We start from the raw sequence: 12590 nt of genomic DNA, 5'->3' as shown, positions 1-12590 counted from the left end.
GCAACTCTGGCAAAATAGGACCGGCTAGGAACCTTCCATTTAGGGCAGATTGTTGCCACAAATTCTAGAAAACCCACCCCTTCCACGAAAGAAAAAGTGAGAAGGTCCATCGCTAGCATTTTAGCCAGCTTTGCGTTATACAGACGTGCCGTTGGGTGGTTGCGTTCAAATGGCGCCTCCGACCGAAACATGCTTCTAATGGTGGTCTGGACCTTTTTACGTGATGATGATGATGCAGACTTCTTCAAACCAGTTAGGCTCATTGATGTACTTTTTTGCATTGGTGTCTCTCCCAGACTCTTAGTGTGGCTCATACATGTTGCTGGGGTAAAGGGTGTGGGCGCTACCACTGCAGTGCTGCTGCCAGGGGTACTGGGTGTACCAGAAAAAATGTCTGTTGCTTCTTCCCTTCTCCCCCTGCACGACCAGCCCCTCGTCATCATCAGATGCAATATCAGTGGATAAATATGGATTTGTTTTTATTTTGGCTTCCTGGATCTTCCTTAGGTGCGCCTTCCACTCGATAGTGTGGTGTTATTTGAGATGACCTCTCTGGCCTCCGGTACCATAGTTGGTACCAAGCTTACCCCGACTAACTACAGTTTTACAAATCGAACAAACGACAATGTTTCCGCCTTTGTGCTAACACTAAAGAAGTCCCAAACTGGGGACTGGAGATGACTGCTGGTGGTGGAGGTGCTACTTTCAATGCCAGATGAAGTTGAGGATGGGCGTGGCTGAATTTGACTCTGTTGTGCACTTACAGCACCACTACTTGAGGTAATGTAGGTCGAGCTGGATGGAGGTCCCTGACGGCCCTTCTGAGGAGAAAATATGGAAGTTGTAGGTCGTGTTGGTGAAGTAGTTAACTTCGTTGGTGGTGGTACCAGTGCCACGCCGCCCACATCCCGCTGAGCAGCAATTCGGGATAGGGTAAAAATGTCTGTCTGCTGCATACCTGCTGGGGCTGGAGTGACGACTGTGATGACTGGGTCGTCGTCAGACTGTTCATCATCAGCAGAATAATACACCACTTCTTGTTTGTCGTCATCATCACCCATAATTGAAAGCCTTGCGGGAACCTTCCTTTTAGGCTTAGCTACCTTTGTTGGCTCATGGCGTGCCTCCCTCTCAGACTGCATTGCTGGGTTCCAATCAACATCAAGATCATCAGAAGGAAAGGGGCTTGAAGAAGAACTTGTAGTAGCCCTCCTTGACCTTTTTCTTGCTGGGGTTCTGGAAGACAATGCATCATCATCAGGAGGAGTGGCTTCCTCAGATGATACCTCCGCTTGAATCTCGATTTCCTGATGTGCCCCTACTTCTGGAGGAACAAGCATTGTGGGGAGTTGTGTCGCTCCATGCGCCTCTCCATGCGCCTCTCCTTGCACGTCTCCTTGCGCCTCTACTTGCGCCTCTACTTGCGCCTCTACTTGCACCTCTACTTGCGCCTCTACTTTCGCCTCTACTTGCACCTCTACTTGCGCCTCTCCTTGCTCATGTACTTGCACTTGTACTTGCGCTTGTACTAGTTGCACCTTTGGTTGTCGTTGCGGCTGTGGTTGTTGAACACTCGTCAGATGAGTTACACCCTGCATTGATTGGATGCTACTTTCTTGCGATGAGCCAACATCACTGGTCGATGTTGACTGAGCAATTAAAATGGCTGCCGCTGCAGCACTCATGGGCTTGGACCTAACTCAGTGTGGTGGCACTAAGCCCAATAAAGCGGAGCTGCTGCTCCCAGCTTGGACCCCTGCGGACACCACTGCTGCTGCAGGCGTAGTTTTTTTCCCAAAAAGGTGTCTGTGGGCACACCAGTCTCCTTGGTAGGTGGTGCCACTTGCTTCTTCTGCTCCTTCTTACTGGCAGTGGCACTGGCAACTTTTTTCGTAGCGGCGCTACGGCCACCTTTCTTTGGGCCAATCTTCTTCAGATGTCAGAACAGCAGGCCGCAGTTGCACGAGTTGCAGAGTTGTCTGTGGCCACAAGTGATGTCACGTGACGTTGTGCTGCACACACCGCTGCAGGACTTCTACCTGGCACTGATGATGAACGATGACTGATGTGATTCTCTTGTGCACCTAAAAGCAAAGGAAGCCAGATGAACATCAGTTAAATAAATGTTGCATATGTTGTGCTTCAATTAATATTTGCAACTAGGCATTGCATTTATTATTATCACAACAACACACCCAAAAACGGAAAGACACAAAATAAAAATTGCAATTCTAATCCAAAATGGATGTTTAAATTAATAGAAGAGAGACCACACAGAGAGAGTTGGTCCATGCACCACTGAGTACCCCTGGGCCTAATGGATGAAAGCAAGTCAAACTGGGTGCAAGCCTGAGCACACTGCCTGGCTTCAAAATGACGCCTTCACCCCCACCTACATGGCCAGGACCTGCCTGGACCAGGCCTCAAAATGGCCCCCACCTACATGGCCAGGCCCCAACACCACCCCAAAAAGTCAGAAAACATACAAAAATCCCCACAATCCAATGCCATCCATGCCCTCAATGATGTTTAAATTCAAGACACCCCACAGAAAGACTTGGTCCATGCACCACTCACTACCCCTGGGCCTACTGGCTAGTGTGGCTTTAAAGGCACCCCAAAATTGAAAAAAAAAATCCACATATAGTGAGCTAACATTCAATGACATAAATGAGATTTAAGTTCAACACAACTCACAGAAACAGTTGTATCATGCACCCATGACTAACCCTGGGCCTGCTGGATACAGTGGCTACCCACACTATTTATATATTTTTTAAGTTGTGAAAATGTTTTAAAATTGTAGTTGCAGCAATTGCAATGCCCCAAACATACAACACCAACTTACTTGTAAAATCTCAAATCCAAAAGTGATCCAAGGTCCAAAAAGTCCTCAAATACAAATATCCAGGAGCAGCCACAAAGAGTAAATCTTCCAGCTCCAGATCCAAATGAAAAGTGACCAGGATGTGGACAAAGCACTGGGATGAGCCTGCTGGACAGGAACAGGAAGTTGAAGCCTCTGGGGCACTTCCTTCCTCCCACCCCCCCCAAAATTGACTCCTTGCACCAAAAAGTGCAGCCAAATGTCAATCTGAGGAGTTATTCTGATCAAAATCATCCTTTTCAGAAGGTTTATTCTGCCTGCGGTGGATTTCTTGTGCAGAATTGCAATTTTTGCAAGTTCGGGAAAGCGAGCTGTTCAAATCTCCCGCTGGAAGTCAGCTGAGTTCCGCATCTACGTGTTCGCAATTGTTTACTCCCGTGATACGTGATCGAGGGCCCTTATGACGTACTCGCGTTGTCAAACTCTCGCTGTGCAAGATAGCGGGCCGCGATGACGTACACGCGGTCGAAAAACCCTCACGCGATCACGCAGCAAGATCCAAAATGGCCTAGCACACGCAAACCGGGAGAAAAACAACTCGGCGGACTCAGAATCACGGTAAGTCAACGCAGCGCGCGCGATATTGTATTTTTCAAGGGCGACCAAGCAACAAAATCCGCCAGCTTGCGCATTGCAGGTTTTTGAGCAAATTAGCGCGATTCGCGGACCGCGAATTTGCCAAAAATCAGCAAATTCCGCAAACTTAACGGATTTTCAGCCCATACTTAGTTGTAGGTAGGCTGTTAGATAGGGAAGTATATCCTTGAAAGATAAGAGATGTTTCTATAGTTTGATTTAGTTATATGCACACTTCTAGACTTATGTGTCCAGTTATAGATGCAACCTCCTACCTATACTGTAAGTCACACACCTACATTTAAAAAGAATAGATCCACTAATACACCTAGTCACAGATTGACAGAGACTCTTAAAGATTCACTCACACACACATACAGCTGCTGTGTATCCAGCAGTACGGGAAACAGTTGCATAGACAGTTAAATACTCCAGTTTTAACTAACACAGCCAACAATGGATCTATGCAGCTCCCTACAAACACATTTACAGATCCATAGAGTAACTAAGAGGGGCAGTGATGCATCAATATACTTACTTACATATCCGATAACACACCCACATAGGCAGTTACCCACTTAGTTAGATATGTACTGGCAAACTGGCACTAACAAGTCATCCATTCAACGACAGGCCTGCTTCAGTAGAGTGTGTATATGCAGTTGTTCTGGTAGGCTGAGTTCAGTGTCGATACATGTTGCTAAGACATCCAATCCTCCTCTATTACATATAAGTCTCTTCTGAGATAAGCTGTATGTAGTATATTGGGATGGGACCTATAACTTTAAAAGAAAAGACATGATTTTGAAGTTCGATTTATTTAAATGCACACTACCAGACCCATATCTCCAGTTATCTCCAGTTATAGACTTATACTGGAAGTCACATACCAAAATATGAAAGGATAGCAGCACTAGTTCACCTAGTTACATATTGACAGAGAGACTTAAACATTCACTTTAACACACATACAACTCTCACGTATCCAACAGTATTGGAGGCAGTAGCACACACAGTTAAATACCCCTATACTAACTTATACAGCCAGCAAGTGATCCATGTAGCACCTTATGTATACTTTTCCAGAATTATTGAGAAAGTAAGAGAGGCAGGAATGTGCGAACATGCTTACTAAGATATCTAAAAACATACTCTTACAGGAACTTACACACTCAGTTAGGTATGTAGTGTGGATCTGGCATTAACAGCTCATCCATCTAGACAAGTAGGCCTTTAAACTTGTTTAAAGCCTGTTGCAGTAGCACGTTTGTATCCTGTTGTCCTGGTAGGCTGCGATCACATTTAAAACATGTTCTAATCCATCAAGTCCTCTTCTACTACATATACGTCAGTCCAGAGACACTCGAGGTGCATACCGTTGGACACCAAGGCATACACTTAGATATACTCATCCACATCTTATCAGAAACCCATGGATATAGTGACATAGTCTGCCACACAGTCATCTTTACAATAATCTTTACAATAATACAGGTAATGACACTTATATACATATAGTGACACACATATGCATAGACTGATGCATACATTGGCATATGTACTCACGGACTGATAAATACACTAAAACACTCACTTGCATCCTCTTACATAAAATGACAAAACTAGGGGACCAAATACGATGTTGGACAGAAGGCCTCCGACAGCTGGTCAAAGGCTTTCCACCCCACATAGTAGGGTTAAAGTCCGACCGCCACACTCGGATAATGGCAGTCGGTGTTTAACCTGGAGGGGAATCTGAAGCTGTTCCGACTGGCTCAAAGAGCCCGTCGGTCAGTCGGGAAGGCACCGTAATCCCTTAAAATGGCATTTCTGCTGTCAGGATCATGATGTCAGTTTCTGACAGCCAATCCATCTTTGCCTTTCCGACATGGATTGGCAGTCAGAAACTGACTGAGGGGGACCCTAGCTGGGCCCCCTCCCCTCTCCCTCAACGTGCTGTGACTGCCACATGGTGTAGTGATGTTTACAAACTTCCATTTTTCAATGGAAGCTTGTGCTGCAGGCTTTTTCAGCCCATGGTATAAGCTCCCATTAAAAAAATTGAAGTTTCCGAATGTGGAACCACCGACCCATCGTGGAGCAGTTCTTTTCCAGCAACGTGGTCCGCCCAACATCATGATAAGGGCCTAGGCATTCACTCATGCATACTCTGACACAACAAAGTAGACAGTGTTGCATAAATGTCCACATCCAGGCAAACACTGTAGAATATACTAACTTATCAAGAGACACAGACTGACCCAATGCTAACTGAATCTCAAATACTGAAATATAATCTGACAAACTGAAACACACTATTATGCATACACTAACATGTGCGTATATGTATATACTGAACGTCTTATATAACCTTTTGGGAACTGAAATCACTGCTTATGTTCTTAGTTGGTTGCTAAAAATAGCTAATTTAATACTATGTTCTGCACAGGTAAATGTATTCTTTATTTCCTTTCTAGAAATCCATTTCTATTTAAAGGAAGAAGATTCCCAATGCCTAACAAAACTCAAACAAGAAAGAAACTGATACATCACTATTACATACTTCAAACTGAGAAAGAAAAAGAAAACAAGGTGGAGAATGTCCAGAGACAAAAAAGAGAAACGGGTAAGCGTACTAAGCAGTTCCTGAAAAAAAATGGCACTTAATACGGAATGAGAATAAGTGTTAAGTTAACATTAAAATTTTATGTTCAGCCAGGAAAAAGGAAGGAGTATAAGTTTTCTGACAGTAGGAAACATTCTAAGAAAACAGGGAGTTTATCAAGGAGAGAGACAATGATTAAGTAGTAATACAGAATTTGTAAAAACGTATAAAGGAATATTGGGAGTGCTACAAATAAACAAAAGCAACACACTGAGAACTTTATGGAGAAAGCGTTTGCTTTGAAGAGGAAACTATCTTAATATTGAATAGAATGAGGACACTAGAAAGAACAGTACAGTATATGAAGTATATAACCTTCAGAAAAGGGTATATTAGAAAAAAGTTTTGCAAATGGAAGCATACCTCCAGGACAGAACTTTATTTAATCAGAAAACCTATTTAAGGGACCACACTAGTGCATGCAGTTGATTTAGCTGGTCGTTGTCATGAATTAAAAGACGGTCCTCCTGTTGTAAAAGAGGGCAGGTGTAGACAGGCCCAGGTATGCAAATTAAACTGTAGTAGTATGTTCAGTGTTTGCCAGGAATCAACTGATTTACTAAAAACTTTCATGAGAGTTTCCATGCAGAAGTTTGAAAATTTCAAATTTGCAAGGATTAGATCTATGCAAGATAAGGAAGTATAGTAATGTACATGGACGTTCACTAGCATGTCTATCAAAGGACGTGTGCCAAAGAACCTTTCATCATTTCAGGATGTTAGCTGTTCACCACTTCAAAAATTTAAAATTTGGTTATGAGACTTTAATATGTAAAAACACATGCTTTATTTTTAGAAGACATGGCATAGTAGCAGAGCTACACAAAGTTTGTGAAAATATCCAGTTTAGTTTCTTTGGACCTAAGGAGGTCTCTAGGAAAAATGAAAAATTAATTACAAGAGTTGTAGAGGAACAGGATACAGGAATTAGCACTGAAAACTTTGCACAAGGGATGCAAAGTGTAGCACAGTTTGTTCTGAAGAAACCAAACCATGTTTGTATTTGTTTTTGACGCACTCACTACAAAACCTAAATTTGCAATATAGGTGTGTATGTAAGAACTGAACAAGAGAATAGGCATAAGTGGCATGAGTTGACTGTGTATTTATTTGCAGAAGAGTGGTTTTATTTGAGTACACACCTAATTATATGTAAATACTGTCATGACAAGCTAACGAATAATAAAACACCAGCTGGAGCAGTAAATAACTAATTAGAATTAGTTTCAATCCCACAAGAATTTCAACATTTAAATGTTTATGAATCAATTCTTATACTGTCTATACATACATTCTAAGCTATTTTCCGTATGGAGCCAAAGACAGGAAAGTTACCTGCATCAGAGTTACAGAAAAGTCTTAAAGGTAGAGTTGTGCACTTGCCATTGGATTTCAAAAAGAATATTGAAACTATAGGGGTACAGAGAGATTATGATGAGACACTTATTATTCTAGTAAATGGTGTCCATCCTACAGCAAACAAAGAAATATGACAAGAGTTAGTGGACATTAGGAAAGTAAAAAAAGCAACATTATATATCTCTAATCTTTAAAATCTGTCTGCAAAGCAATTCATTGACAACATTCATGGAAAGGACAAAAACTTAGAGTACAACTTGATTATTTTGATGGTGTGCCAAGGTGGCACTAATGAGTATTTGTATTGCTGTCATGGAGAACTAAAATGTATGCTGAGAAATCTAGGTGCACCCACTTTGGTTTTTTGTACTTCGTTGTGTTAAGTATGCATTGGATGACATCCTTGAATTTTTGCGAGAAGTAAAGTCCAATAATAAATACATCAATAGAAAGCTAACTGGAGAACTATGCGGTTTGAATCCGGCTAATGTGTGCAGATATTTTAATCACCGATTCCAAGCTTAGTTGTCTTTCACCTGCACTAACACAAATCCTCCACTTGGTGAATTAACTCACTTCTTTTGGCAAAAGAATACCAAGCAAGAGGTGCTCCTCATATTCATATACTTTTATGCATAAAAGATGCCCTGCAGTTTGGAAAAGACAGTGGTGAGTCTGTCTTGTCTTTCATATGCAACTTGTGTCATTGCAAAAGAAGGTACAGATAGGGACTTGAGACAACAGGTTCTACGGTTTCAAATGCATAGATATGGGAAGTACTGCAGTCAGAAATACAGATTCAAAGGAACATTTTACACGAGATGTAGATTTGGATTCCCATAACCTGCCATTTCTAAAGGGAGAGTGAACAGCTTTATGTCTGCAGTTAGACATTCATTGACAAGGCAATCACCAAAAAACACATACAACCTGAGAAAAACACAGGCCTCCAAATGTATTAAGAACTGCAACACCGTTCTTCAAAAAATGTGGAATGCAAATACTGATTTACACTTTACTCTATTGCTGTTGTTCACTGCGTCAGTTCATACATGATACAATCAGAGAATACAGAGGTAAAGGAGATGTGAGGGGGGTTTCTTCAGAAAAGACTCTACCTAAAAATTGTACAGCTTCAACTTGAAAATGCTTTCTCATAGGGTGATGGCCTCCTATAATTGTGGTGATCGGTTGAGCTCAGCCAGTTTGTTCTCAAAGTCAAGGGGAATTGCTTGAATAAGTCTAGGCATTGCAAGCACACAAAATAGGGTATTGAACTATGATCCTGAAAGCAGAGATATAGTAAAATCAAATATGTTGAATGCGCACTATCCTAGAAGAAGTCAACACCTGAACAACATGTGCTTATATGAAGTACTTCAACCCTACAGATTCCAAAGGAATGCAACTGAAAATGAAGAGGAAGGGAAGAATGCATTAGTTGGATGTGACAGTTGTTTGGTAAGTAACATCTAATTAACCACAGACAATGTAGGTGTCAGACTGCATAAAAAATAGAGTTTTTCTATTTAGCTCTTCTGCTACTATTCAAACCTTGGCATGCTGAATCAGAACTACTTTGAGAGACTGCAACTGCTATGAAAACTCTTTCAATGATGTAAAAGAGCATCCAGTGTCCACTCTCTTCAAATTACTTGCACATGTTGAAACATGAGCTGCAACAAGAAGAAACCATTGCTGCTGAGGTAGCTAAGGAGAGTTCACAAAGCAGCCAATGTTTTGGACCACTAAGCCAAGATCCATTTAGACAACTTATTCAAAATGAAGCAGCAATAGTCATCTGTGAGGTGGAGACTGCATTATAATAAGCAAGAGAGAAAACTGTTGATTTTAAACACAACTGTAGCACAACTGAATGACAAGCAGTACCAAATAAAATAGAGAATGGATTTCTGCATGAGCAGAAAGAATGCGAATGTTCTTCATCTAAGTCAATACTGCTATACTTCAGTGGTCAGGCTGGCACTAGAAACTGTTTTCTAATGAATGTTCCCACCACTTATCTACAGAAGACTACAGAATCAAATGTATCCTGTGCAGTAACAGCACCAACTGGATTAGCTGTACACATCATAAAAGGAATCACTTTACAACGACTACTTATGCTTCCTGTTGAACATGAGAATAAACTGGAATATCAGAAGTTATCTGGTGAAGCTTGTCTTGAGGTGTCCAGAGTACTGCGGAAACTATAACTTTTATTCATTGATGAGGTGGGTATGGTTTCAAACTTACTGTTTGCCTTCAAAAGCATATTTAAGAATGCAGCAGATTTTAAGAACTGAACATGAAGTGCTATTTGGAGGAAAACATTTAATTATCTTTGGTGACTTACTGCAAATTACACCTGTCAGCCTGTTTTTAAGACACTTCTCTCTAATGATGCAGGGAATTATTTAGGAAGCATTGGCAATGCAAATAGTGAAGAATATGCATCAGGCACCTGATGTACAATATGGGAAAATCCTAAAGGACATTAGAGTAGGAGTTCTGACAAAAGAGGGGAAACATGCTTTGAAAACTAAGAAATGTGTTGCATCTAACAACACAGTAGCAGAACAAATGCACAATTTCATTGAAAAAGACAAATCCATAGTGTGTTTAATGCCTACACTTCAAGAGTGCTCCAACTTCTTGAACAAATACTGGCCCTGGAGAAAAAAGATATTTTAGAAATTGCAGCTATTGATAAAATAGAGCTTCAGGGAATAACAATACTACTAATTGAGACACTACAAGCAAAATTGGATTCTTTGGAGAAGTCTTTGTCAAAGACAGCAGGATTAGAAAAGCGGAGACGTGTGTGTAAGAAGTGTTAAGTGATTTAGCAGTATAATAATTTAAATGTGGAAGGAGGGTTAGTAAATGGTGCTATGGGTAATGTTATTGATTTAATTGAATTTCCAAATAGGGACGTGGTTGAGCACTTAGCTATAAAATTTGATCAGATTGATGAAGTAAAGCACATTGGCCGACGTATTGTATGTGTTTTACTTGTAAAGGACTTAAATATGCAGTGGCAACAGTTTCCACTGCCTTTAGGATATGCTGTAACTATTCTTAAATCTCAAGGTTTAAGTGTGGACACAGATTTCATTAATACTGGAAGTACAGTATTTAAAGAAGGTATGCCGTATGCAGCATTATCTTGAGTTAGAATATTGTCAGGTTTGATCTTAGTTGATTTTGATTAAATGCAATGTATTGTTGATGGAAGCTGACTAAGAGAATAGAATCGGTAGAGAAGGCTATACACTCGTCGATTAGGTCAGTATCCTACTCATGAGAAACAGTTAATCTGTCCAAAACAGAAGGTTAAAACGACAGTCAATAGATGTTCCTCAAAAGAAGCAAAAGAAAGACAAGGAAGAAGGCATAAAGAAGGAAAAATTGGAAAATAAATGAAATATTGTAGGATACCGGTTAGAAAACAGTTTGGGAGTCAACTGCTAAGCCAATCTTGTTCTCAATGTACTACTTGATTTAATATATTTTGTAAATCCAATTCAACAAGAATCATATAAGAAGTTGTGTTCTGCACTGTTTCATTTGCTCCAGCATTTACTCAGTAACCGCACTGTAACACATTCTGCTTCAGGCATCAGAGACCTTTTAGATATATGTAGCAGATTCCTAATATTTACTCTTAACAATCAACAAGAGACACAATAATTTTTAATAGTCATGATTGGCGTTTTAGAAGACGAAGAAATAAATATTATTGACTTATTTGAACTTCACCATTCACATTCACCACTCAAAAAACATTCTGACCGACTTCTCTACTTAACAATGCTAGAATCTAAAACTGCCTTTTGACAGACTGAATAAAAACACTTGCTTAAATATGAGCACGGCAAATTGTAGATCAGAATGTATGTCTACATTACAGATACAGTGAGCTGGGAAATACATCATATTAATGCTGTAAGGATGCAGAGCAGTTGGATATAAAATTGAAAAAGAAATGACAAACATCAAGGAATGACATATACTACAGTGGTTATCTTCTTTCATAAAGGACAACATATAACTTCATGATCTACACTGTATATTTAGGAACAGCTAGTGAATGGACAGAATGTAATGACAGCAAGCTACCAATGAAACAAAAACTGACTTTTAAACTTTTGAATTCTTAACGCTTCTTTCTTAAACCAAAGTTCTAAGGAGGATTGCTGTTTAAAAATTGATATGCAATGTTTTTTGATCATGGATCATCAATGTCTAAGGCATCATCCGGCCTACCAGGATTGATGTCTTCAAAACAGACTCCAAAATTTCAATGGGCTTTACACAAATTTCAATGTAATGGACTACTTACAATATTATACAATTTTATTGTTTGTGACATGCTCCATTAAATCAGTTCAGTAGCTATAGTTGCATTAATTTACTAATTATTTGAAGTGAGTGCAGTGCATGATGTCACTTAATTGTAGTGTCATAATGTGCAGTCCTGCTATTTTGTCTACAACCTAAATGATTGTTTTTCCCCCACTGTTCAAGGATGAACTTCATTCAGTACATTCTTTAACATGTACAAGTATGTAAGCTGAGAACAGCAAAAAAAAAAGAAAATGTCATCTTTAAATTAAATGTAAAATGGCTTTACAATGTTATATCTGTGTGTATTTTATTCTTAACATGACCATTTCTATTGCTACCCAAATTAATAACATGTAACAATAACTTATATTCATGTTTTCTCTCTTTAAACACAGATAAATGGAATCATTTATTGGAGCAATGTAGGTGAGTAATTACATGTTTTTCTTTCATAATACATCCAACAAGACAGTAAGCAAGACTTTTCTGGATACAATGTCAAACTGAAGCAGACACTGAAACAGATACTGTATCATACATGCAGAAGCTGATAGTATGGATTGTTATACCCAACTTCATGCACTGACACACCCACATAGAGTAAAATATAGACTTGCACACCCAGTAATACCATCATGCATACACTTACATACCCAAGTACACTATAATTAATACACAAAGATACCCCAGGCACACACCAATGTATGCGGTCATACATCCAACCTTATACTGGTGTATACACTGAAACACCGT

This window comes from Lissotriton helveticus, chromosome 10 (assembly GCF_964261635.1).
Source record: "Lissotriton helveticus chromosome 10, aLisHel1.1, whole genome shotgun sequence".
Lineage (NCBI taxonomy): Eukaryota > Metazoa > Chordata > Amphibia > Caudata > Salamandridae > Lissotriton > Lissotriton helveticus.
The sequence above is the reverse complement of the archived record's forward strand: the minus strand, read 5'-3'. Positions refer to the sequence as shown.